The following is an 18,192-nucleotide window of genomic DNA, read 5'->3' on the forward strand; positions in this document are numbered from 1 at the left end:
AATTAAAGAAAGTCTGTAGTAGTATTGAAACTCTAACATAAACAAGGGCTCTGTGGCGCAATGGACTTCTAGACAGAATGAAGTGATTCAAAGATTGTGGGTTCAAGTCCCACCACTCATTGCATTATGCAATTCTCACATATTAAAATCCTCACCTGTCGCACAGGTCTTCCGGAAATTCTATTTGTTCTTTTTAACTAATAAAAGAAAGTCTGTAGTAGTATTGAAACTCTAGCATGACCAAGGGCTCTGTGGCGCAATGGATTGCGCGTTGGACTCCTAGTCAGAATGAAGTGATTCAAAGGTTGTGGGTTCAAGTCCCACCAGAGTCGTTGCATTATGCAATTATCACATATTAAAATCCTCACCTGTCGCACAGGTCTTCCGGAAATTCTATTTGTTCTTCTGAACTAATAAAAAAAAGTCTGTAGTAGTATTGAAAATCTGCCATGAATAAGGGCTCTGTGGCGCAATGGATAGCGCATTGGACTTCTAGACAGGTTCAAGTGATTCAAAGGTTGTGGGTTCGAGTCCCACTAGAGTCGTTACATTATGCAATTCTAACATATTAATAAAATCTTCACCTGTCGTACAGGTGCTCCTCAAATTCTATTTGTTCTTCTTAACTAATAAAAGAAAGTCTGTAGTAGTATTGAAACTCTAGAATGACCAAGGGCTCTGTGGCGCAATGGATAGCGCATTGGACTTCTAGACAGGTTGAAGTGATTCAAAGGTTGTAGGTTCGAGTCCCACTCGAGTCGTTACATTATGCAATTCTAACATATTAATAAAATCTTCACCTGTCGTACAGGTGCTCCTAAAATTCTATTTGTTCTTCTTAACCAATAAAAGAAAGTCTGTAGTAGTATTGAAACTCTAGCATGACCAAGGGCTCTGTGGCGCAATGGATAGCGCATTGGACTCCTAGTCAGAAAGAAGTGATTTAAAGGTTGTGGGTTCGAGTCCCACTAGAGTCGTTGCATTATGCAATTCTAACATATTAATAAAATCCTGACCTGTCGCACACATTTTCCAGAAATTCATTCTACTGACCTAATTTAAAAAAGTCTGTAGTGGTATTGAAACTCTCGCATTAACAAGGGCTCTGTGGCGCAATGGGTAGTGCATTGGACTTCTAGACATGTTGAAGTGATTCGAAGGTTGTGGGTTCGAGTCCTACTAGAGCCGATGCATTATGCAATTCTAGCATATTAATAAAATCCTCACCTGTGGCACACATTTTCATGAAATTTTTCTACTGACCAAATTAAAGAAAGTCTATAGTGGCATTGAAACTCTACCATGACCATGGGCTCTGTGGCGCAATGGATAGCGCATTGGACTCCTAGTCAGAAAGAAGTGATTCAAAGGTTGTGGGTTAAAGTCCCACCAGAGTCGTTGCATTATGCAATTATCACATATTAAAATCCTCACCTGTCGCACAGGTCTTCCGGAAATTCTATTTGTTCTTCTGAACTAATAAAAAAAAGTCTGTAGTAGTATTGAAAATCTGCCATGAATAAGGGCTCTGTGGCGCAATGGATAGCGCATTGGACTTCTAGACAGGTTGAAGTGATTCAAAGGTTGTGGGTTCGAGTCCCACTAGAGTCGTTACATTATGCAATTCTAACATATTAATAAAATCTTCACCTGTCGTACAGGTGCTCCTCAAATTCTATTTGTTCTTCTTAACTAATAAAAGAAAGTCTGTAGTAGTATTGAAACTCTAGAATGACCAAGGGCTCTGTGGCGCAATGGATAGCGCATTGGACTTCTAGACAGGTTGGAGTGATTCAAAGGTTGTAGGTTCGAGTCCCACTGGAGTCGTTACATTATGCAATTCTAACATATTAATAAAATCTTCACCTGTCGTACAGGTGCTCCTAAAATTCTATTTGTTCTTCTTAACCAATAAAAGAAAGTCTGTAGTAGTATTGAAACTCTAGCATGACCAAGGGCTCTGTGGCGCAATGGATAGCGCATTGGACTCCTAGTCAGAAAGAAGTGATTTAAAGGTTGTGGGTTCGAGTCCCACTAGAGTCGTTGCATTATGCAATTCTAACATATTAATAAAATCCTGACCTGTCGCACACATTTTCCAGAAATTCATTCTACTGACCAAATTAAAGAACGTCTATAGTGGTATTGAAACTCTACCATGACCATGGGCTCTGTGGCGCAATGGATAGTGCATTGGACTTCTAGACAGGTTGAAGTGATTCAAAGGTTGTGGGTTCGAGTCCTACTAGAGTCGATGCATTATGCAATTCTAGCATATTAATAAAATCCTCACCTGTGGCACACATTTTCATGAAATTTCTCTACTGACCAAATTAAAGAAAGTCTATAGTGGTATTGAAACTCTACCATGACCATGGGCTCTGTGGTGCAATGGATAGCGCATTGGACTCCTAGTCAGAAAGAAATGATTCAAAGGTTGTGGGTTCGAGTCCCACTAGAGTCGTTGCATTATGCAATTCTAACATATTAATAAAATCCTGACCTGTCGCACACATTTTCCAGAAATTCATTCTACTGACCTAATTAAAAAAAGTATGTAGTGGTATTGAAACTCTCGCATTAACAAGGGCTCTGTGGCGCAATGGATAGTGCATTGGACTTCTGGACAGGTTGAAGTGATTCAGACATTGTGGGTTCGAGTCCCACTAGAGTCGCTGCTTTATGCAATTCTAACATATTAATAAAATCCTCACCTGTGGCACACATTTTCAGGAAATTTCTCTACTGACCAAATTAAAGAAAGTCTATAGTGGCATTGAAACTCTACCATGACCATGGGCTCTGTGGCGCAATGGATAGCGCATTGGACTCCTAGTCAGAAAGAAGTTATTCAAAGGTTGTGGGTTAAAGTCCCACCAGAGTCGTTGCATTATGCAATTATCACATATTAAAATCCTCACCTGTCGCACAGGTCTTCCGGAAATTCTATTTGTTCTTCTGAACTAATAAAAAAAAGTCTGTAGTAGTATTGAAAATCTGCCATGAATAAGGGCTCTGTGGCGCAATGGATAGCGCATTGGACTTCTAGACAGGTTCAAGTGATTCAAAGATTGTGGGTTCGAGTCCCACTAGAGTCGTTACATTATGCAATTCTAACATATTAATAAAATCTTCACCTGTCGTACAGGTGCTCCTCAAATTCTATTTGTTCTTCTTAACTAATAAAAGAAAGTCTGTAGTAGTATAGAAACTCTAGAATGACCAAGGGCTCTGTGGCGCAATGGATAGCGCATTGGACTTCTAGACAGGTTGAAGTGATTCAAAGGTTGTAGGTTCGAGTCCCACTCGAGCCGTTACATTATGCAATTCTAACATATTAATAAAATCTTCACCTGTCGTACAGGTGCTCCTAAAATTCTATTTGTTCTTCTTAACCAATAAAAGAAAGTCTGTAGTAGTATTGAAACTCTTGCATGACCAAGGGCTCTGTGGCGCAATGGATAGCGCATTGGACTCCTAGTCAGAAAGAAGTGATTTAAAGGTTGTGGGTTCGAGTCCCACTAGAGTCGTTGCATTATGCAATTCTAACATATTAATAAAATCCTGACCTGTCGCACACATTTTCCAGAAATTCATTCTACTGACCTAATTTTAAAAAGTCTGTAGTGGTATTGAAACTCTCGCATTAACAAGGGCTCTGTGGCGCAATGGGTAGTGCATTGGACTTCTAGACATGTTGAAGTGATTCGAAGGTTGTGGGTTCGAGTCCTACTAGAGTCGATGCATTATGCAATTCTAGCATATTAATAAAATCCTCACCTGTGGCACACATTTTCATGAAATTTTTCTACTGACCAAATTAAAGAAAGTCTATAGTGGCATTGAAACTCTACCATGACCATGGGCTCTGTGGCGCAATGGATAGCGCATTGGACTCCTAGTCAGAAAGAAGTGATTCAAAGGTTGTGGGTTAAAGTCCCACCAGAGTCGTTGCATTATGCAATTATCACATATTAAAATCCTCACCTGTCGCACAGGTCTTCCGGAAATTCTATTTGTTCTTCTGAACTAATAAAAAAAAGTCTATAGTAGTATTGAAATTCTGCCATGAATAAGGGCTCTGTGGCGCAATGGATAGCGCATTGGACTTCTAGACAGGTTCAAGTGATTCAAAGGTTGTGGGTTCGAGTCCCACTAGAGTCGTTACATTATGCAATTCTAACATATTAATAAAATCTTCACCTGTCGTACAGGTGCTCCTCAAATTCTATTTGTTCTTCTTAACTAATAAAAGAAAGTCTGTAGTAGTATTGAAACTCTAGAATGACCAAGGGCTCTGTGGCGCAATGGATAGCGCATTGGACTTCTAGACAGGTTGAAGTGATTCAAAGGTTGTAGGTTCGAGTCCCACTGGAGTCGTTACATTATGCAATTCTAACATATTAATAAAATCTTCACCTGTCGTACAGGTGCTCCTAAAATTCTATTTGTTCTTCTTAACCAATAAAAGAAAGTCTGTAGTAGTATTGAAACTCTAGCATGACCAAGGGCTCTGTGGCGCAATGGATAGCGCATTGGACTCCTAGTCAGAAAGAAGTGATTTAAAGGTTGTGGGTTCGAGTCCCACTAGAGTCGTTGCATTATGCAATTCTAACATATTAATAAAATCCTGACCTGCCGCACACATTTTCCAGAAATTCATTCTACTGACCAAATTAAAGAACGTCTATAGTGGTATTGAAACTCTACCATGACCATGGGCTCTGTGGCGCAATGGATAGTGCATTGGACTTCTAGACAGGTTGAAGTGATTCAAAGGTTGTGGGTTCGAGTCCTACTAGAGTCGATGCATTATGCAATTCTAGCATATTAATAAAATCCTCACCTGTGGCACACATTTTCATGAAATTTCTCTACTGACCAAATTAAAGAAAGTCTATAGTGGTATTGAAACTCTACCATGACCATGGGCTCTGTGGCGCAATGGATAGCGCATTGGACTCCTAGTCAGAAAGAAGTGATTCAAAGGTTGTGGGTTCGAGTCCCACTAGAGTCGTTGCATTATGCAATTCTAACATATTAATAAAATCCTGACCTGTCGCACACATTTTCCAGAAATTCATTCTACTGACCTAATTAAAAAAAGTATGTAGTGGTATTGAAACTCTCGCATTAACAAGGGCTCTGTAGCGCAATGGATAGTGCATTGGACTTCTGGACAGGTTGAAGTGATTCAGACATTGTGGGTTCGAGTCCCACTAGAGTCGCTGCTTTATGCAATTCTAACATATTAATAAAATCCTCACCTGTGGCACACATTTTCAGGAAATTTCTCTACTGACCAAATTAAAGAAAGTCTATAGTGGCATTGAAACTCTACCATGACCATGGGCTCTGTGGCGCAATGGATAGCAAATTGGACTCCTAGTCAGAAAGAAGTTATTCAAAGGTTGTGGGTTCAAGTCCCACCAGAGTCGTTGCATTATGCAATTATCACATATTAAAATCCTCACCTGTCGCACAGGTCTTCCGGAAATTCTATTTGTTCTTCTGAACTAATAAAAAAAAGTCTGTAGTAGTATTGAAAATCTGCCATGAATAAGGGCTCTGTGGCGCAATGGATAGCGCATTGGATTTCTAGACAGGTTCAAGTGATTCAAAGGTTGTGGGTTCGAGTCCCACTAGAGTCGTTACATTATGCAATTCTAACATATTAATAAAATCTTCACCTGTCGTACAGGTGCTCCTCAAATTCTATTTGTTCTTCTTAACTAATAAAAGAAAGTCTGTAGTAGTATTGAAACTCTAGAATGACCAAGGGCTCTGTGGCGCAATGGATAGCGCATTGGACTTCTAGACAGGTTGAAGTGATTCAAAGGTTGTAGGTTCGAGTCCCACTGGAGTCGTTACATTATGCAATTCTAACATATTAATAAAATCTTCACCTGTCGTACAGGTGCTCCTAAAATTCTATTTGTTCTTCTTAACCAATAAAAGAAAGTCTGTAGTAGTATTGAAACTCTAGCATGACCAAGGGCTCTGTGGCGCAATGGATAGCGCATTGGACTCCTAGTCAGAAAGAAGTGATTTAAAGGTTGTGGGTTTGAGTCCCACTAGAGTCGTTGCATTATGCAATTCTAACATATTAATAAAATCCTGACCTGCCGCACACATTTTCCAGAAATTCATTCTACTGACCAAATTAAAGAACGTCTATAGTGGTATTGAAACTCTACCATGACCATGGGCTCTGTGGCGCAATGGATAGTGCATTGGACTTCTAGACAGGTTGAAGTGATTCAAAGGTTGTGGGTTCGAGTCCTACTAGAGTCGATGCATTATGCAATTCTAGCATATTAATAAAATCCTCACCTGTGGCACACATTTTCATGAAATTTCTCTACTGACCAAATTAAAGAAAGTCTATAGTGGTATTGAAACTCTACCATGACCATGGGCTCTGTGGCGCAATGGATAGCGCATTGGACTCCTAGTCAGAAAGAAGTGATTCAAAGGTTGTGGGTTCGAGTCCCACTAGAGTCGTTGCATTATGCAATTCTAACATATTAATAAAATCCTGACCTGTCGCACACATTTTCCAGAAATTCATTCTACTGACCCAATTAAAAAAAGTATGTAGTGGTATTGAAACTCTCGCATTAACAAGGGCTCTGTGGCGCAATGGATAGTGCATTGGACTTCTGGACAGGTTGAAGTGATTCAGACATTGTGGGTCCGAGTCCCACCAGAGTCGTTGCATTATGCAATTATCACATATTAAAATCCTCACCTGTCGTACAGGTCTTCCGGAAATTCTATTTGTTCTTCTGAACTAATAAAAAAAGTCTGTAGTAGTATTGAAAATCTGCCATGACCTGTGGTGCAATGGATAGTGCATTGGACTTCTACACGGGTTGAAGTGATTCAAAGGTTGTGGGTTCGAGTCCCACTAGAGTTGTTGCATTATGCAATTCTAATATATTAATGAAATCCTCACCTGTCGCACACAATTTCGAAAATACATTCTACTGACCTAATTTAAAAAAGTCTGTAGTGGTATTGAAACTCTCACATTAACAAGGGCTCTGTGGCGCAATGGATAGTGCATTGGACTTCTAGACAGGTTGAAGTGATTCGAAGGTTGTGGGTTCGAGACCCACTAGAGTCGTTGCATTATGCAATTCTAACATATTAATAAAATCCTGATCTGTCGCACTCATTTTCCAGAAATTCATTCTACTGACCTAATTAAAGAAAGTCTGTAGTGGTATTGAAACTATCCCTTTTACAAGGGCTCTGTGGCGAAATGGATAGCGCATTGGACTTCTAGAGCGGTTGCAGTGATTCAAAGCTTGTGGGTTCGAGTCCCACTAGAGTCGTTACATTATGCAATTCTAACATATTAATAAAATCTTCACCTGTCGTACAGGTGCTCCTCAAATTCTATTTGTTCTTCTTAACTAATAAAAGAAAGTCTGTAGTAGTATTGAAACTCTAGAATGACCAAGGGCTCTGTGGCGCAATGGATAGCGCATTGGACTTCTAGACAGGTTGGAGTGATTCAAAGGTTGTAGGTTCGAGTCCCACTGGAGTCTTTGCATTATGCAATTCTCACATATTAAAATCCTCACCTGTCGCACAGGTCTTCTGGAATTCTATTTGTTCTTTTTAACTAACAAAAGAAAGTCTGTAGTAGTATTGAAACTCTAGCATGACTAAGGGCTCTGTGTCGCAATGGATAGAGCATTGGACTCCTAGTCAGAATGAAGTGATTCAAAGGTTGTGGGTTCAAGTCCCACCAGAGTCGTTGCATTATGCAATTATCACATATTAAAATCCTCACCTGTCGTACAGGTCTTCCGGAAATTCTATTTGTTCATCTGAACTAATAAAAAAAAGTCTGTAGTAGTATTGAAAATCTGCCATGACCAAGGGCTCTGTGGCGCAATGCATAGCGCATTGGACTTCTAGACAGGTTGAAGTGATTCAAAGGTTGAGGGTTCGAGTCCTACTAGAGTCGCTGCATTATGCAATTCTAGCATATTAATAAAATCCTCACCTGTGGCACAGGTCTTCCGAAAATTCGATTTGTTCTTTTTAACTAATAAAAAAAGTCTGTAGTAGTATTTAACCTCTAGCATGACCAAGGGCTCTGTGGTGCAATGGATAGCGCATTGGACTTCTAGACAGGTTGAAGTGATTCAACGGTTGAGGGTTCGAGTCCCACTAGAGTCGCTGCATTATGCAATTCTAACATATTAATAAAATCTTCACCTGTCGTACAGGTGCTCCTAAAATTCTATTTGTTCTTCTTAACTAATAAAAGAGAGTCTGTAGTAGTATTGAAACTCTAGCATGACCAAGGGCTCTGTGGCGCAATGCATAGCGCATTGGACTTCTAGACAGGTTGGAGTGATTCAAAGGTTGTGGGTTCGAGTCCCACTAGAGTCGTTGCGTTATGAAATTCTAACATATTAATAAAATCCTGACCTGTCGCACACATTTTCCAGAAATTCATTCTACTGACCTAATTAAAGAAAGTCTGTAGTGGTATTGAAACTATCCTATTTACAAGGGCTCTGTGGCGAAATGGATAGCGCATTGGACTTCTAGAGCGGTTGCAGTAATTCAAAGGTTGTGGGTTCGAGACCCACTAGAGTCGTTGCATTATGCAATTCTAACATATTAATAAAATCCTGACCTGTCGCACTCATTTTCCAGAAATTCATTCTACTGACCTAATTAAAGAAAGTCTGTAGTGGTATTGAAACTATCCCTTTTACAAGGGCTCTGTGGCGCAATGGATAGCGCATTGGACTTCTAGAGCGGTTGAAGTGATTCAAAGGTTGTGGGTTCGAGACCCACTAGAGTCGTTGCATTATGCAATTCTAACATATTAATAAAATCCTGACCTGTCGCACTCATTTTCCAGAAATTCATTCTACTGACATAATTAAAGAAAGTCTGTAGTGGTATTGAAACTATCCCTTTTACAAGGGCTCTGTGGCGCAATGGATAGCGCATTGGACTTCTAGAGCGGTTGAAGTGATTCAAAGGTTGTGGGTTCGAGACCCACTAGAGTCGTTGCATTATGCAATTCTAACATATTAATAAAATCCTGACCTGTCGCACACATTTTCCAGAAAGTCATTCTACTGACCTAATTTAAAAAAGTCTGTAGTGGTATTGAAACTCTCGAATTAACAAGGGCTCTGTGGTGCAATGGATAGCAAATTGGTCTCCTAGTCAGAAAGAAGTTATTCAAAGGTTGTGGGTTCAAGTCCCACCAGAGTCGTTGCATTATGCAATTATCACATATTAAAATCCTCACCTGTCGTACAGGTCTTCTGGAAATTCTATTTGTTCATCTGAACTAATAAAAAAAAGTCTGTAGTGGCATTGAAACTATCCCGTTTCCAAGGGCGCAATGGATAGTGCATTGGACTTCTAGAGCGGTTGAAGTGATTCAAAGGTTGTGGGTTTGAGTCCCAGTAGAGTCGTTGCATTATGCAATTCTAACATATTAATAAAATCCTGACCTGCCGCACACATTTTCCAGAAATTCATTCTACTGACCTAATTAAAGAACGTCTATAGTGGTATTGAAACTCTACCATGACCATGGGCTCTGTGGCGCAATGGATAGCGCATTGGACTCCTAGTCAGAAAGAAGTGATTCAAAGGTTGTGGGTTTAAGTCCCACCAGAGTCGTTGCATTATGCAATTATCACATATTAAAATTCTCACCTGTCGTACAGGTGTTCCGGAAATTCTATTTGTTCTTCTGAACTAATAAAAAAAGTCTGTAGTAGTATTGAAAATCTGACACGACCAAGGGCTATGTGGCGCAATGGATAGTGCATTGGACTCCTAGTCAGAATGAAGTGATTCAAAGGTTGTGGCTTCAAGTCCCACCAGATTCGTTGCATTATGCAATTATCACATATTAAAATCCTCACCTGTCGCACAGGTCTTCCGGAAATTCTATTTGTTCTTTTTAACTAAAAAAAAAAGTCTGTATTAGTATTGAAACTCTAGCATGACCAAGGGCTCTGTGGTGCAATGGATAGCGCATTGGACTCCTAGTCAGAATGAAATGATTCAAATGTTGTGGGTTCGAGTCTCACTAGAGTCGTTGAATTATGCAATTCTAACATATTAATAAAATCCTCACCTGTGGCACACATTTTCATGAAATTTCTCTACTGACCAAATTAAAGAACGTCTATAGTGGTATTGAAACTCTACCATGACCATGGGCTCTGTGGCGCAATGGATAGCGCATTGGACTCCTAGTCAGAAAGAAGTGATTCAAAGTTTGTGGGTTCAAGTCCCACCAGAGTCGTTGCATTATGCAACTCTGACATATGAAAATCCTCACCTGTCGCACAGGTCTTCCGGAAATCCTCTTTGTTCTTTTTAACTAATAAAAAAAGTCTGTAGTAGTATTTAACCTCTAGCATGACCAAGGGCTCTGTGGTGCAATGGATAGCGTATTGGACTTCTAGACAGGTTGAATTGATTCAACGGTTGAGGGTTCGAGTCCCAGTAGAGTCGTTGCATTATGCAATTCTAACATATTAATAAAATCCTGACCTGTCGCACACATTTTCCAGAAATACATTCTACTGACCTAATTAAAGAAAGTCTGTAGTGGTATTGAAACTATCCCATTTACAAGGGCTCTGTGGCGCAATGGATAGCGCATTGGACTTCTAGAGCGGTTGAAGTGATTCAAAGGTTGTGGGTTCGAGTCCCACTAGAATCGTTGCATTATGCAATTCTAACATATTAATAAAATCCTGACCTGCCGCACACATTTTCCAGAAATTCATTCTACTGACCTAATTTAAAAAAGTCTGTAGTGGTATTGAAACACTCGCATTAGCAAGGGCTCTGTGGCACAATGGATAGTGCATTGGACTTCTAGACAGGTTGAAGTGATTCGAAGGTTGTGGGTTCGAGTCCCACTAGACTAGCTGCATTATGCAATTCTAACATATTAATAAAATCCTCACCTGTGGCACACATTTTCATGAAATTTCTCTACTGACCAAATTAAAGAACGTCTATAGTGGTATTGAAACTCTACCGTGACCATGGGCTCTGTGGCGCAATGGATAGCGCATTGAGCTCCTAGTCAGAAAGAAGTGATTCAAAGGTTGTGGGTTCGAGTCCCACTAGAGTCGCTGCATTACGCAATTCTAACATATTAATAAAATCCTCACCTGTGGCACACATTTTCATGAAATTTCTCTACTGACCAAATTAAAGAACGTCTATAGTGGTATTGAAACTCTACCATGACCATGGGCTCTGTGGCGCAATGGATAGTGCATCTGACTCTTTGTCAGAAAGAAGTGATTCAAAGGTTGTGGGTTCAAGTCCCACCAGAGTCGTTGCATTATGCAATTATCACATATTAAAATCCTCACCTGTCCTACAGGTCTTCCGGAAATTCTATTTGTTCATCTGAACTAATAAAAAAAAGTCTGTAGTAGTATTGAAAATCTACCATGACGAAGGGCTCTGTGGCGCAATGGATAGCGCATTGGACTTCTAGACAGATTGGAGTGATTCTAAGGTTGAGGGTTCGAGTCCCACTAGAGTCGTTGCATTATGCAATTCCAACATATTAATAAATTCCTGACCTGTCGCACACATTTTCCAGAAATTCATTCTACTGACCTAATTAAAGAAAGTCTGTAGTGGCATTGAAACTATCCCGTTTCCAAGGGCACAATGGATAGTGCATTGGACTTCTAACATATTAATAAAATCCTGACCTGCCGCACACATTTTCCAGAAATTCATTCTACTGACCTAATTAAAGAACGTCTATAGTGGTATTGAAACTCTACCATGACCATGGGCTCTGTGGCGCAATGGATAGCGCATTGAACTCCTAGTCAGAAAGAAGTGATTCAAAGGTTGTGGGTTAAAGTCCCACCAGAGTCGTTGCATTATGCAATTCTCGCATATTAAAATCCTCACCTGTCGCACAGGTCTTCCGGAAATTCTTTTTGTTCTTTTTAACTAATAAAAGAAAGTCTGTAGTAGTATTGAAACTCTAGCACGACCAAGGGCTCTGTGGCGCAATGGATAGCGCATTGGACTCCTAGTCAGAAAGAAGTGATTCAAAGGTTGTGGGTTCAAGTCCCACCAGAGTCTTTGCATTATGCAATTCTCACATATTAAAATCCTCACCTGTCGCACAGGTCTTCTGGAAATTCTATTTGTTCTTTTTAACTAATAAAAGAAAGTCTGTAGTAGTATTGAAACTCTAGCACGACAAAGGGCTCTGTGGCGCAATGGATAGTGCATTGGACTCCTAGTCAGAAAGAAGTGATTCAAAGGTTGTGGGTTCAAGTCCCACCAGAGTCGTTGCATTATGCAATTATCACATATTAAAATCCTCACCTGTCGTACAGGTGTTCCGGAAAGTCATTCTACTGACCTAATTTAAAAAAGTCTGTAGTGGTATTGAAACTCTCGAATTAACAAGGGTTCTGTGGTGCAATGGATAGCAAATTGGACTCCTAGTCAGAAAGAAGTTATTCAAAGGTTGTGGGTTCAAGTCCCTCCAGAGTCGTTGCATTATGCAATTCTCACATATTAAAATCCTCACCTGTCGCACGGGTCTTCCGGAAATTCTATTTGTTCTTTTTAACTAATAAAAGAAAGTCTGTAGTAGTATTGAAACTCTAGCATGACCAAGGGCTCTGTGGCGCAATGCATAGCGCATTGGACTTCTAGACAGGTTGAAGTGATTCAAAGGTTGAGGGTTCGAGTCCTACTAGAGTCGCTGCATTATGCAATTCTAGCATATTAATAAAATCCTCACCTGTGGCACAGGTCTTCCGAAAATTCGATTTGTTCTTTTTAACTAATAAAAAAAGTCTGTAGTAGTATTTAACCTCTAGCATGACCAAGGGCTCTGTGGTGCAATGGATAGCGCATTGGACTTCTAGACAGGTTGAAGTGATTCAACGGTTGAGGGTTCGAGTCCCACTAGAGTCGCTGCATTATGCAATTCTAACATATTAATAAAATCTTCACCTGTCGTACAGGTGCTCCTAAAATTCTATTTGTTCTTCTTAACTAATAAAAGAGAGTCTGTAGTAGTATTGAAACTCTAGCATGACCAAGGGCTCTGTGGCGCAATGCATAGCGCATTGGACTTCTAGACAGGTTGGAGTGATTCAAAGGTTGTGGGTTCGAGTCCCACTAGAGTCGTTGCGTTATGAAATTCTAACATATTAATAAAATCCTGACCTGTCGCACACATTTTCCAGAAATTCATTCTACTGACCTAATTAAAGAAAGTCTGTAGTGGTATTGAAACTATCCTATTTACAAGGGCTCTGTGGCGAAATGGATAGCGCATTGGACTTCTAGAGCGGTTGCAGTGATTCAAAGGTTGTGGGTTCGAGACCCACTAGAGTCGTTGCATTATGCAATTCTAACATATTAATAAAATCCTGACCTGTCGCACTCATTTTCCAGAAATTCATTCTACTGACCTAATTAAAGAAAGTCTGTAGTGGTATTGAAACTATCCCTTTTACAAGGGCTCTGTGGCGCAATGGATAGCGCATTGGACTTCTAGAGCGGTTGAAGTGATTCAAAGGTTGTGAGTTCGAGACCCACTAGAGTCGTTGCATTATGCAATTCTAACATATTAATAAAATCCTGACCTGTCGCACTCATTTTCCAGAAATTCATTCTACTGACATAATTAAAGAAAGTCTGTAGTGGTATTGAAACTATCCCTTTTACAAGGGCTCTGTGGCGCAATGGATAGCGCATTGGACTTCTAGAGCGGTTGAAGTGATTCAAAGGTTGTGGGTTCGAGACCCACTAGAGTCGTTGCATTATGCAATTCTAACATATTAATAAAATCCTGACCTGTCGCACACATTTTCCAGAAAATCATTCTACTGACCTAATTTAAAAAAGTCTGTAGTGGTATTGAAACTCTCGAATTAACAAGGGCTCTGTGGTGCAATGGATAGCAAATTGGTCTCCTAGTCAGAAAGAAGTTAATCAAAGGTTGTGGGTTCAAGTCCCACCAGAGTCGTTGCATTATGCAATTATCACATATTAAAATCCTCACCTGTCGTACAGGTCTTCCGGAAATTCTATTTGTTCATCTGAACTAATAAAAAAAAGTCTGTAGTGGCATTGAAACTATCCCGTTTCCAAGGGCGCAATGGATAGTGCATTGGACTTCTAGAGCGGTTGAAGTGATTCAAAGGTTGTGGGTTTGAGTCCCAGTAGAGTCGTTGCATTATGCAATTCTAACATATTAATAAAATCCTGACCTGCCGCACACATTTTCCAGAAATTCATTCTACTGACCTAATTAAAGAACGTCTATAGTGGTATTGAAACTCTACCATGACCATGGGCTCTGTGGCGCAATGGATAGCGCATTGGACTCCTAGTCAGAAAGAAGTGATTCAAAGGTTGTGGGTTCAAGTTCCACCAGAGTTGTTGCATTATGCAATTATCACATATTAAAATCCTCACCTGTCGCACAGGTCTTCCGGAAATTCTATTTGTTCTTTTTAACTAATAAAAGAAAGTCTGTAGTAGTATTGAAACTCTAGCACGACCAAGGGCTCTGTGGCGCAATGGATAGCGCGTTGGACTCCTAGTCAGAATGAAGTGATTCAAAGGTTGTGGGTTCAAGTTCCACCAGAGTCGTTGCATTATGCAATTATCACATATTAAAATCCTCACCTGTCGTACAGGTGTTCCGGAAATTCTATTTGTTCATCTGAACTAATAAAAAAAAGTCTGTAGTAGTATTGAAAATCTGCCATGAACAAGGGCTCTGTGGCGCAATGGATAGCGCATTGGACTTCTAGACAGGTTGAAGTGATTCAAAGGTTGTGGGTTCGAGTCCCACTAGAGTCGTTGCATTATGAAATTCTAACATATTAATAAAATCTTCACCTGTCGTACAGGTGCTCCTAAAATTCTATTTGTTCTTCTTAACTAATAAAAGAAAGTCTGTAGCAGTATTGAAACTCTAGCATGACCAAGGGCTCTGTGGCGCAATGGATAGCGCATTGGACTTCTAGACAGGTTGGAGTGATTCAAAGGTTGTGGGTTCGAGTCCCACTAGAGTCGTTGCATTATGAAATTCTAACATATTAATAAAATCCTGACCTGTCGCACACATTTTCCAGAAATTCATTCTCCTGACCTAATTAAAGAAAGTCTGTAGTGGTATTGAAACTATCCCATTTACAAGGGCTCTGTGGCGAAATGGATAGCGCATTGGACTTCTAGAGCGGTTGCAGTGATTCAAAGGTTGTGGGTTCGAGACCCACTAGAGTCGTTGCATTATGCAATTCTAACATATTAATAAAATCCTGATCTGTCGCACTCATTTTCCAGAAACTCATTCTACTGACCTAATTAAAGAAAGTCTGTAGTGGTATTGAAACTATCCCTTTTACAAGGGCTCTGTGGCGAAATGGATAGCGCATTGGACTTCTAGAGCGGTTGCAGTGATTCAAAGGTTGTGGGTTCGAGACCCACTAGAGTCGTTGCATTATGCAATTCTAACATATTAATAAAATCCTGACCTTTCGCACACATTTTCCAGAAATTCGTTCTACTGACCTAATTTAAAAAAGTCTGTAGTGGAGTTGAAACTCTTGCATTAACAAGGGCTCTGTGGCGCAATGGATAGTGCATTGGACTTCTAGACAGGTTGAAGTGATTCGAAGGTTGTGGGTTCGAGTCCCACTAGAGTCGCTGCATTATGCAATTCTAACATATTAATAAAATCCTCACCTGTGGCACACATTTTCATGAAATTTCTCTACTGACCAAATTAAAGAATGTCTATAGTGGTATTGAAACTCTACCATGACCATGGGCTCTGTGGCGCAATGGATAGCGCATTGGACTCCTAGTCAGAAAGAAGTGATTCAAAGGTTGTGGGTTCGAGTCCCACTAGAGTCGTTGCATTATGCAATTCTAATATATTAATGAAATCCTCACCTGTCCCACACATTTTCGAAAATACATTCTACTGACCTAATTTAAAAAAGTCTGTAGTGGTATTGAAACAATCGCATTAACAAGGCCTCTGTGGCGCAATGGATAGTGCATCTGACTCTTTGTCAGAAAGAAGTGATTCAAAGTTTGTGGGTTCAAGTCCCACCACAGTCGTTGCATTATGCAATTCTCACATATGAAAATCCTCACCTGTCGCACAGGTCTTCCGGAAATTCTATTTGTTCATCTGAACTAATAAAAAAAAGTCTGTAGTAGTATTAAAAATCTGCCATGACCAAGGGCTCTGTGGCGCAACGTATAGCGCATTGGACTTTTAGACAGGTTGAAGTCATTCAAAGGTTGTGGGTTCGAGTCCCACTAGAGTCGTTGCATTATGAAATTCTAACATATTAATAAAATCTTCACCTGTCGTACAGGTGCTCCTAAAATTCTATTTGTTCTTCTTAACTAATAAAAGAAAGTCTGTAGCAGTATTGAAACTCTAGCATGACCAAGGGCTCTGTGGCGCAATGGATAGCGCATTGGACTTCTAGACAGGTTGGAGTGATTCAAAGGTTGTGGGTTCGAGTCCCACTAGAGTCGTTGCATTATGAAATTCTAACATATTAATAAAATCCTGACCTGTCGCACACATTTTCCAGAAATTCATTCTCCTGACCTAATTAAAGAAAGTCTGTAGTGGTATTGAAACTATCCCATTTACAAGGGCTCTGTGGCGAAATGGATAGCGCATTGGACTTCTAGAGCGGTTGCAGTGATTCAAAGGTTGTGGGTTCGAGACCCACTAGAGTCGTTGCATTATGCAATTCTAACATATTAATAAAATCCTGATCTGTCGCACTCATTTTCCAGAAATTCATTCTACTGACCTAATTAAAGAAAGTCTGTAGTGGTATTGAAACTATCCCTTTTACAAGGGCTCTGTGGCGAAATGGATAGCGCATTGGACTTCTAGAGCGGTTGCAGTGATTCAAAGGTTGTGGGTTCGAGACCCAATAGAGTCGTTGCATTATGCAATTCTAACATATTAATAAAATCCTGACCTTTCGCACACATTTTCCAGAAATTCATTCTACTGACCTAATTTAAAAAAGTCTGTAGTGGAGTTGAAACTCTTGCATTAACAAGGGCTCTGTGGCGCAATGGATAGTGCATTGGACTTCTAGACAGGTTGAAGTGATTCGAAGGTTGTGGGTTCGAGTCCCACTAGAGTCGCTGCATTATGCAATTCTAACATATTAATAAAATCCTCACCTGTGGCACACATTTTCATGAAATTTCTCTACTGACCAAATTAAAGAATGTCTATAGTGGTATTGAAACTCTACCATGACCATGGGCTCTGTGGCGCAATGGATAGCGCATTGGACTCCTAGTCAGAAAGAAGTGATTCAAAGGTTGTGGGTTCGAGTCCCACTAGAGTCGTTGCATTATGCAATTCTAATATATTAATGAAATCCTCACCTGTCCCACACATTTTCGAAAATACATTCTACTGACCTAATTTAAAAAAGTCTGTAGTGGTATTGAAACAATCGCATTAACAAGGCCTCTGTGGCGCAATGGATAGTGCATCTGACTCTTTGTCAGAAAGAAGTGATTCAAAGTTTGTGGGTTCAAGTCCCACCACAGTCGTTGCATTATGCAATTCTCACATATGAAAATCCTCACCTGTCGCACAGGTCTTCCGGAAATTCTATTTGTTCATCTGAACTAATAAAAAAAAGTCTGTAGTAGTATTAAAAATCTGCCATGACCAAGGGCTCTGTGGCGCAACGGATAGCGCATTGGACTTTTAGACAGGTTGAAGTCATTCAAAGGTTGTGGGTTCGAGTCCCACTAGAGTCGCTGCATTATGCAATTCTAACATATTAATAAAATCTTCACCTGTCGTACAGGTGCTCCTAAAATTCTATTTGTTCTTCTTAACTAATAAAAGAAAGTCTGTAGTAGTATTGAAACTCTAGCATGACCAAGGGTTCTGTGGTGCAATGGATAGCAAATTGGACTCCTAGTCAGAAAGAAGTTATTCGAAGGTTGTGGGTTCAAGTCCCACCAGAGTCGTTGCATTATGCAATTATCACATATTAAAATTCTCACCTGTCGTACAGGTGTTCCGGAAATTCTATTTGTTCTTCTGAACTAATAAAAAAAGTCTGTAGTAGTATTGAAAATCTGACACGACCAAGGGCT

At 40.1% G+C, this 18,192-nt stretch overlaps 54 non-coding genes across 54 annotated transcripts; all 54 read left to right on the forward strand.

Annotated features, from left to right (window-relative positions):
* The first annotated feature begins 245 nt into the window (after positions 1-245).
* On the forward strand, positions 246-332 carry trnar-ccu (transfer RNA arginine (anticodon CCU)). Its single transcript is given in 2 exon segments — positions 246-282; positions 297-332. It is a non-coding gene; the product is annotated as a tRNA-Arg (tRNA).
* Positions 333-458: 126 nt separating this feature from the next.
* On the forward strand, positions 459-545 carry trnar-ucu (transfer RNA arginine (anticodon UCU)). Its single transcript is given in 2 exon segments — positions 459-495; positions 510-545. It is a non-coding gene; the product is annotated as a tRNA-Arg (tRNA).
* A 345-nt stretch (positions 546-890) lies between these two features.
* On the forward strand, positions 891-977 carry trnar-ccu (transfer RNA arginine (anticodon CCU)). Its single transcript is given in 2 exon segments — positions 891-927; positions 942-977. It is a non-coding gene; the product is annotated as a tRNA-Arg (tRNA).
* Positions 978-1,311: 334 nt separating this feature from the next.
* Positions 1,312-1,398, forward strand: trnar-ccu (transfer RNA arginine (anticodon CCU)). Its single transcript is given in 2 exon segments — positions 1,312-1,348; positions 1,363-1,398. It is a non-coding gene; the product is annotated as a tRNA-Arg (tRNA).
* A 126-nt stretch (positions 1,399-1,524) lies between these two features.
* On the forward strand, positions 1,525-1,611 carry trnar-ucu (transfer RNA arginine (anticodon UCU)). Its single transcript is given in 2 exon segments — positions 1,525-1,561; positions 1,576-1,611. It is a non-coding gene; the product is annotated as a tRNA-Arg (tRNA).
* Positions 1,612-1,740: 129 nt separating this feature from the next.
* Positions 1,741-1,827, forward strand: trnar-ucu (transfer RNA arginine (anticodon UCU)). The gene is given in 2 exon segments: positions 1,741-1,777; positions 1,792-1,827. It is a non-coding gene; the product is annotated as a tRNA-Arg (tRNA).
* A 129-nt stretch (positions 1,828-1,956) lies between these two features.
* On the forward strand, positions 1,957-2,043 carry trnar-ccu (transfer RNA arginine (anticodon CCU)). The gene is given in 2 exon segments: positions 1,957-1,993; positions 2,008-2,043. It is a non-coding gene; the product is annotated as a tRNA-Arg (tRNA).
* A 334-nt stretch (positions 2,044-2,377) lies between these two features.
* On the forward strand, positions 2,378-2,464 carry trnar-ccu (transfer RNA arginine (anticodon CCU)). Its single transcript is given in 2 exon segments — positions 2,378-2,414; positions 2,429-2,464. It is a non-coding gene; the product is annotated as a tRNA-Arg (tRNA).
* A 334-nt stretch (positions 2,465-2,798) lies between these two features.
* Positions 2,799-2,885, forward strand: trnar-ccu (transfer RNA arginine (anticodon CCU)). Its single transcript is given in 2 exon segments — positions 2,799-2,835; positions 2,850-2,885. It is a non-coding gene; the product is annotated as a tRNA-Arg (tRNA).
* Positions 2,886-3,011: 126 nt separating this feature from the next.
* Positions 3,012-3,098, forward strand: trnar-ucu (transfer RNA arginine (anticodon UCU)). Its single transcript is given in 2 exon segments — positions 3,012-3,048; positions 3,063-3,098. It is a non-coding gene; the product is annotated as a tRNA-Arg (tRNA).
* A 129-nt stretch (positions 3,099-3,227) lies between these two features.
* On the forward strand, positions 3,228-3,314 carry trnar-ucu (transfer RNA arginine (anticodon UCU)). The gene is given in 2 exon segments: positions 3,228-3,264; positions 3,279-3,314. It is a non-coding gene; the product is annotated as a tRNA-Arg (tRNA).
* A 129-nt stretch (positions 3,315-3,443) lies between these two features.
* trnar-ccu (transfer RNA arginine (anticodon CCU)) lies at positions 3,444-3,530 on the forward strand. The gene is given in 2 exon segments: positions 3,444-3,480; positions 3,495-3,530. It is a non-coding gene; the product is annotated as a tRNA-Arg (tRNA).
* A 334-nt stretch (positions 3,531-3,864) lies between these two features.
* On the forward strand, positions 3,865-3,951 carry trnar-ccu (transfer RNA arginine (anticodon CCU)). The gene is given in 2 exon segments: positions 3,865-3,901; positions 3,916-3,951. It is a non-coding gene; the product is annotated as a tRNA-Arg (tRNA).
* Positions 3,952-4,077: 126 nt separating this feature from the next.
* On the forward strand, positions 4,078-4,164 carry trnar-ucu (transfer RNA arginine (anticodon UCU)). The gene is given in 2 exon segments: positions 4,078-4,114; positions 4,129-4,164. It is a non-coding gene; the product is annotated as a tRNA-Arg (tRNA).
* A 129-nt stretch (positions 4,165-4,293) lies between these two features.
* Positions 4,294-4,380, forward strand: trnar-ucu (transfer RNA arginine (anticodon UCU)). Its single transcript is given in 2 exon segments — positions 4,294-4,330; positions 4,345-4,380. It is a non-coding gene; the product is annotated as a tRNA-Arg (tRNA).
* A 129-nt stretch (positions 4,381-4,509) lies between these two features.
* Positions 4,510-4,596, forward strand: trnar-ccu (transfer RNA arginine (anticodon CCU)). Its single transcript is given in 2 exon segments — positions 4,510-4,546; positions 4,561-4,596. It is a non-coding gene; the product is annotated as a tRNA-Arg (tRNA).
* A 334-nt stretch (positions 4,597-4,930) lies between these two features.
* On the forward strand, positions 4,931-5,017 carry trnar-ccu (transfer RNA arginine (anticodon CCU)). Its single transcript is given in 2 exon segments — positions 4,931-4,967; positions 4,982-5,017. It is a non-coding gene; the product is annotated as a tRNA-Arg (tRNA).
* A 334-nt stretch (positions 5,018-5,351) lies between these two features.
* trnar-ccu (transfer RNA arginine (anticodon CCU)) lies at positions 5,352-5,438 on the forward strand. The gene is given in 2 exon segments: positions 5,352-5,388; positions 5,403-5,438. It is a non-coding gene; the product is annotated as a tRNA-Arg (tRNA).
* A 126-nt stretch (positions 5,439-5,564) lies between these two features.
* Positions 5,565-5,651, forward strand: trnar-ucu (transfer RNA arginine (anticodon UCU)). The gene is given in 2 exon segments: positions 5,565-5,601; positions 5,616-5,651. It is a non-coding gene; the product is annotated as a tRNA-Arg (tRNA).
* A 129-nt stretch (positions 5,652-5,780) lies between these two features.
* trnar-ucu (transfer RNA arginine (anticodon UCU)) lies at positions 5,781-5,867 on the forward strand. The gene is given in 2 exon segments: positions 5,781-5,817; positions 5,832-5,867. It is a non-coding gene; the product is annotated as a tRNA-Arg (tRNA).
* Positions 5,868-6,417: 550 nt separating this feature from the next.
* On the forward strand, positions 6,418-6,504 carry trnar-ccu (transfer RNA arginine (anticodon CCU)). Its single transcript is given in 2 exon segments — positions 6,418-6,454; positions 6,469-6,504. It is a non-coding gene; the product is annotated as a tRNA-Arg (tRNA).
* Positions 6,505-7,469: 965 nt separating this feature from the next.
* trnar-ucu (transfer RNA arginine (anticodon UCU)) lies at positions 7,470-7,556 on the forward strand. The gene is given in 2 exon segments: positions 7,470-7,506; positions 7,521-7,556. It is a non-coding gene; the product is annotated as a tRNA-Arg (tRNA).
* A 125-nt stretch (positions 7,557-7,681) lies between these two features.
* On the forward strand, positions 7,682-7,768 carry trnar-ccu (transfer RNA arginine (anticodon CCU)). Its single transcript is given in 2 exon segments — positions 7,682-7,718; positions 7,733-7,768. It is a non-coding gene; the product is annotated as a tRNA-Arg (tRNA).
* A 557-nt stretch (positions 7,769-8,325) lies between these two features.
* trnar-ucu (transfer RNA arginine (anticodon UCU)) lies at positions 8,326-8,412 on the forward strand. Its single transcript is given in 2 exon segments — positions 8,326-8,362; positions 8,377-8,412. It is a non-coding gene; the product is annotated as a tRNA-Arg (tRNA).
* A 124-nt stretch (positions 8,413-8,536) lies between these two features.
* On the forward strand, positions 8,537-8,623 carry trnar-ucu (transfer RNA arginine (anticodon UCU)). The gene is given in 2 exon segments: positions 8,537-8,573; positions 8,588-8,623. It is a non-coding gene; the product is annotated as a tRNA-Arg (tRNA).
* A 124-nt stretch (positions 8,624-8,747) lies between these two features.
* On the forward strand, positions 8,748-8,834 carry trnar-ucu (transfer RNA arginine (anticodon UCU)). The gene is given in 2 exon segments: positions 8,748-8,784; positions 8,799-8,834. It is a non-coding gene; the product is annotated as a tRNA-Arg (tRNA).
* Positions 8,835-8,958: 124 nt separating this feature from the next.
* On the forward strand, positions 8,959-9,045 carry trnar-ucu (transfer RNA arginine (anticodon UCU)). Its single transcript is given in 2 exon segments — positions 8,959-8,995; positions 9,010-9,045. It is a non-coding gene; the product is annotated as a tRNA-Arg (tRNA).
* Positions 9,046-9,169: 124 nt separating this feature from the next.
* On the forward strand, positions 9,170-9,256 carry trnar-ccu (transfer RNA arginine (anticodon CCU)). The gene is given in 2 exon segments: positions 9,170-9,206; positions 9,221-9,256. It is a non-coding gene; the product is annotated as a tRNA-Arg (tRNA).
* A 329-nt stretch (positions 9,257-9,585) lies between these two features.
* trnar-ccu (transfer RNA arginine (anticodon CCU)) lies at positions 9,586-9,672 on the forward strand. Its single transcript is given in 2 exon segments — positions 9,586-9,622; positions 9,637-9,672. It is a non-coding gene; the product is annotated as a tRNA-Arg (tRNA).
* A 547-nt stretch (positions 9,673-10,219) lies between these two features.
* trnar-ccu (transfer RNA arginine (anticodon CCU)) lies at positions 10,220-10,306 on the forward strand. The gene is given in 2 exon segments: positions 10,220-10,256; positions 10,271-10,306. It is a non-coding gene; the product is annotated as a tRNA-Arg (tRNA).
* A 336-nt stretch (positions 10,307-10,642) lies between these two features.
* Positions 10,643-10,729, forward strand: trnar-ucu (transfer RNA arginine (anticodon UCU)). The gene is given in 2 exon segments: positions 10,643-10,679; positions 10,694-10,729. It is a non-coding gene; the product is annotated as a tRNA-Arg (tRNA).
* A 334-nt stretch (positions 10,730-11,063) lies between these two features.
* Positions 11,064-11,150, forward strand: trnar-ccu (transfer RNA arginine (anticodon CCU)). Its single transcript is given in 2 exon segments — positions 11,064-11,100; positions 11,115-11,150. It is a non-coding gene; the product is annotated as a tRNA-Arg (tRNA).
* A 682-nt stretch (positions 11,151-11,832) lies between these two features.
* Positions 11,833-11,919, forward strand: trnar-ccu (transfer RNA arginine (anticodon CCU)). Its single transcript is given in 2 exon segments — positions 11,833-11,869; positions 11,884-11,919. It is a non-coding gene; the product is annotated as a tRNA-Arg (tRNA).
* Positions 11,920-12,045: 126 nt separating this feature from the next.
* On the forward strand, positions 12,046-12,132 carry trnar-ccu (transfer RNA arginine (anticodon CCU)). The gene is given in 2 exon segments: positions 12,046-12,082; positions 12,097-12,132. It is a non-coding gene; the product is annotated as a tRNA-Arg (tRNA).
* Positions 12,133-12,258: 126 nt separating this feature from the next.
* On the forward strand, positions 12,259-12,345 carry trnar-ccu (transfer RNA arginine (anticodon CCU)). The gene is given in 2 exon segments: positions 12,259-12,295; positions 12,310-12,345. It is a non-coding gene; the product is annotated as a tRNA-Arg (tRNA).
* Positions 12,346-13,110: 765 nt separating this feature from the next.
* trnar-ucu (transfer RNA arginine (anticodon UCU)) lies at positions 13,111-13,197 on the forward strand. Its single transcript is given in 2 exon segments — positions 13,111-13,147; positions 13,162-13,197. It is a non-coding gene; the product is annotated as a tRNA-Arg (tRNA).
* Positions 13,198-13,321: 124 nt separating this feature from the next.
* On the forward strand, positions 13,322-13,408 carry trnar-ucu (transfer RNA arginine (anticodon UCU)). The gene is given in 2 exon segments: positions 13,322-13,358; positions 13,373-13,408. It is a non-coding gene; the product is annotated as a tRNA-Arg (tRNA).
* A 124-nt stretch (positions 13,409-13,532) lies between these two features.
* trnar-ucu (transfer RNA arginine (anticodon UCU)) lies at positions 13,533-13,619 on the forward strand. The gene is given in 2 exon segments: positions 13,533-13,569; positions 13,584-13,619. It is a non-coding gene; the product is annotated as a tRNA-Arg (tRNA).
* A 124-nt stretch (positions 13,620-13,743) lies between these two features.
* On the forward strand, positions 13,744-13,830 carry trnar-ucu (transfer RNA arginine (anticodon UCU)). Its single transcript is given in 2 exon segments — positions 13,744-13,780; positions 13,795-13,830. It is a non-coding gene; the product is annotated as a tRNA-Arg (tRNA).
* Positions 13,831-13,954: 124 nt separating this feature from the next.
* On the forward strand, positions 13,955-14,041 carry trnar-ccu (transfer RNA arginine (anticodon CCU)). Its single transcript is given in 2 exon segments — positions 13,955-13,991; positions 14,006-14,041. It is a non-coding gene; the product is annotated as a tRNA-Arg (tRNA).
* Positions 14,042-14,370: 329 nt separating this feature from the next.
* Positions 14,371-14,457, forward strand: trnar-ccu (transfer RNA arginine (anticodon CCU)). The gene is given in 2 exon segments: positions 14,371-14,407; positions 14,422-14,457. It is a non-coding gene; the product is annotated as a tRNA-Arg (tRNA).
* Positions 14,458-14,583: 126 nt separating this feature from the next.
* Positions 14,584-14,670, forward strand: trnar-ccu (transfer RNA arginine (anticodon CCU)). The gene is given in 2 exon segments: positions 14,584-14,620; positions 14,635-14,670. It is a non-coding gene; the product is annotated as a tRNA-Arg (tRNA).
* Positions 14,671-14,796: 126 nt separating this feature from the next.
* Positions 14,797-14,883, forward strand: trnar-ucu (transfer RNA arginine (anticodon UCU)). Its single transcript is given in 2 exon segments — positions 14,797-14,833; positions 14,848-14,883. It is a non-coding gene; the product is annotated as a tRNA-Arg (tRNA).
* Positions 14,884-15,012: 129 nt separating this feature from the next.
* trnar-ucu (transfer RNA arginine (anticodon UCU)) lies at positions 15,013-15,099 on the forward strand. The gene is given in 2 exon segments: positions 15,013-15,049; positions 15,064-15,099. It is a non-coding gene; the product is annotated as a tRNA-Arg (tRNA).
* A 124-nt stretch (positions 15,100-15,223) lies between these two features.
* On the forward strand, positions 15,224-15,310 carry trnar-ucu (transfer RNA arginine (anticodon UCU)). Its single transcript is given in 2 exon segments — positions 15,224-15,260; positions 15,275-15,310. It is a non-coding gene; the product is annotated as a tRNA-Arg (tRNA).
* A 124-nt stretch (positions 15,311-15,434) lies between these two features.
* On the forward strand, positions 15,435-15,521 carry trnar-ucu (transfer RNA arginine (anticodon UCU)). Its single transcript is given in 2 exon segments — positions 15,435-15,471; positions 15,486-15,521. It is a non-coding gene; the product is annotated as a tRNA-Arg (tRNA).
* Positions 15,522-15,645: 124 nt separating this feature from the next.
* Positions 15,646-15,732, forward strand: trnar-ucu (transfer RNA arginine (anticodon UCU)). The gene is given in 2 exon segments: positions 15,646-15,682; positions 15,697-15,732. It is a non-coding gene; the product is annotated as a tRNA-Arg (tRNA).
* A 123-nt stretch (positions 15,733-15,855) lies between these two features.
* trnar-ccu (transfer RNA arginine (anticodon CCU)) lies at positions 15,856-15,942 on the forward strand. The gene is given in 2 exon segments: positions 15,856-15,892; positions 15,907-15,942. It is a non-coding gene; the product is annotated as a tRNA-Arg (tRNA).
* Positions 15,943-16,278: 336 nt separating this feature from the next.
* On the forward strand, positions 16,279-16,365 carry trnak-uuu (transfer RNA lysine (anticodon UUU)). The gene is given in 2 exon segments: positions 16,279-16,315; positions 16,330-16,365. It is a non-coding gene; the product is annotated as a tRNA-Lys (tRNA).
* Positions 16,366-16,494: 129 nt separating this feature from the next.
* Positions 16,495-16,581, forward strand: trnar-ucu (transfer RNA arginine (anticodon UCU)). The gene is given in 2 exon segments: positions 16,495-16,531; positions 16,546-16,581. It is a non-coding gene; the product is annotated as a tRNA-Arg (tRNA).
* Positions 16,582-16,705: 124 nt separating this feature from the next.
* trnar-ucu (transfer RNA arginine (anticodon UCU)) lies at positions 16,706-16,792 on the forward strand. The gene is given in 2 exon segments: positions 16,706-16,742; positions 16,757-16,792. It is a non-coding gene; the product is annotated as a tRNA-Arg (tRNA).
* A 335-nt stretch (positions 16,793-17,127) lies between these two features.
* trnar-ucu (transfer RNA arginine (anticodon UCU)) lies at positions 17,128-17,214 on the forward strand. The gene is given in 2 exon segments: positions 17,128-17,164; positions 17,179-17,214. It is a non-coding gene; the product is annotated as a tRNA-Arg (tRNA).
* A 123-nt stretch (positions 17,215-17,337) lies between these two features.
* trnar-ccu (transfer RNA arginine (anticodon CCU)) lies at positions 17,338-17,424 on the forward strand. Its single transcript is given in 2 exon segments — positions 17,338-17,374; positions 17,389-17,424. It is a non-coding gene; the product is annotated as a tRNA-Arg (tRNA).
* Positions 17,425-17,760: 336 nt separating this feature from the next.
* On the forward strand, positions 17,761-17,847 carry trnak-uuu (transfer RNA lysine (anticodon UUU)). The gene is given in 2 exon segments: positions 17,761-17,797; positions 17,812-17,847. It is a non-coding gene; the product is annotated as a tRNA-Lys (tRNA).
* Positions 17,848-18,192: the final 345 nt, after the last annotated feature.

This window comes from Xiphophorus couchianus, chromosome 6, assembly GCF_001444195.1.
Source record: "Xiphophorus couchianus chromosome 6, X_couchianus-1.0, whole genome shotgun sequence".
Taxonomy (NCBI): domain Eukaryota; kingdom Metazoa; phylum Chordata; class Actinopteri; order Cyprinodontiformes; family Poeciliidae; genus Xiphophorus; species Xiphophorus couchianus.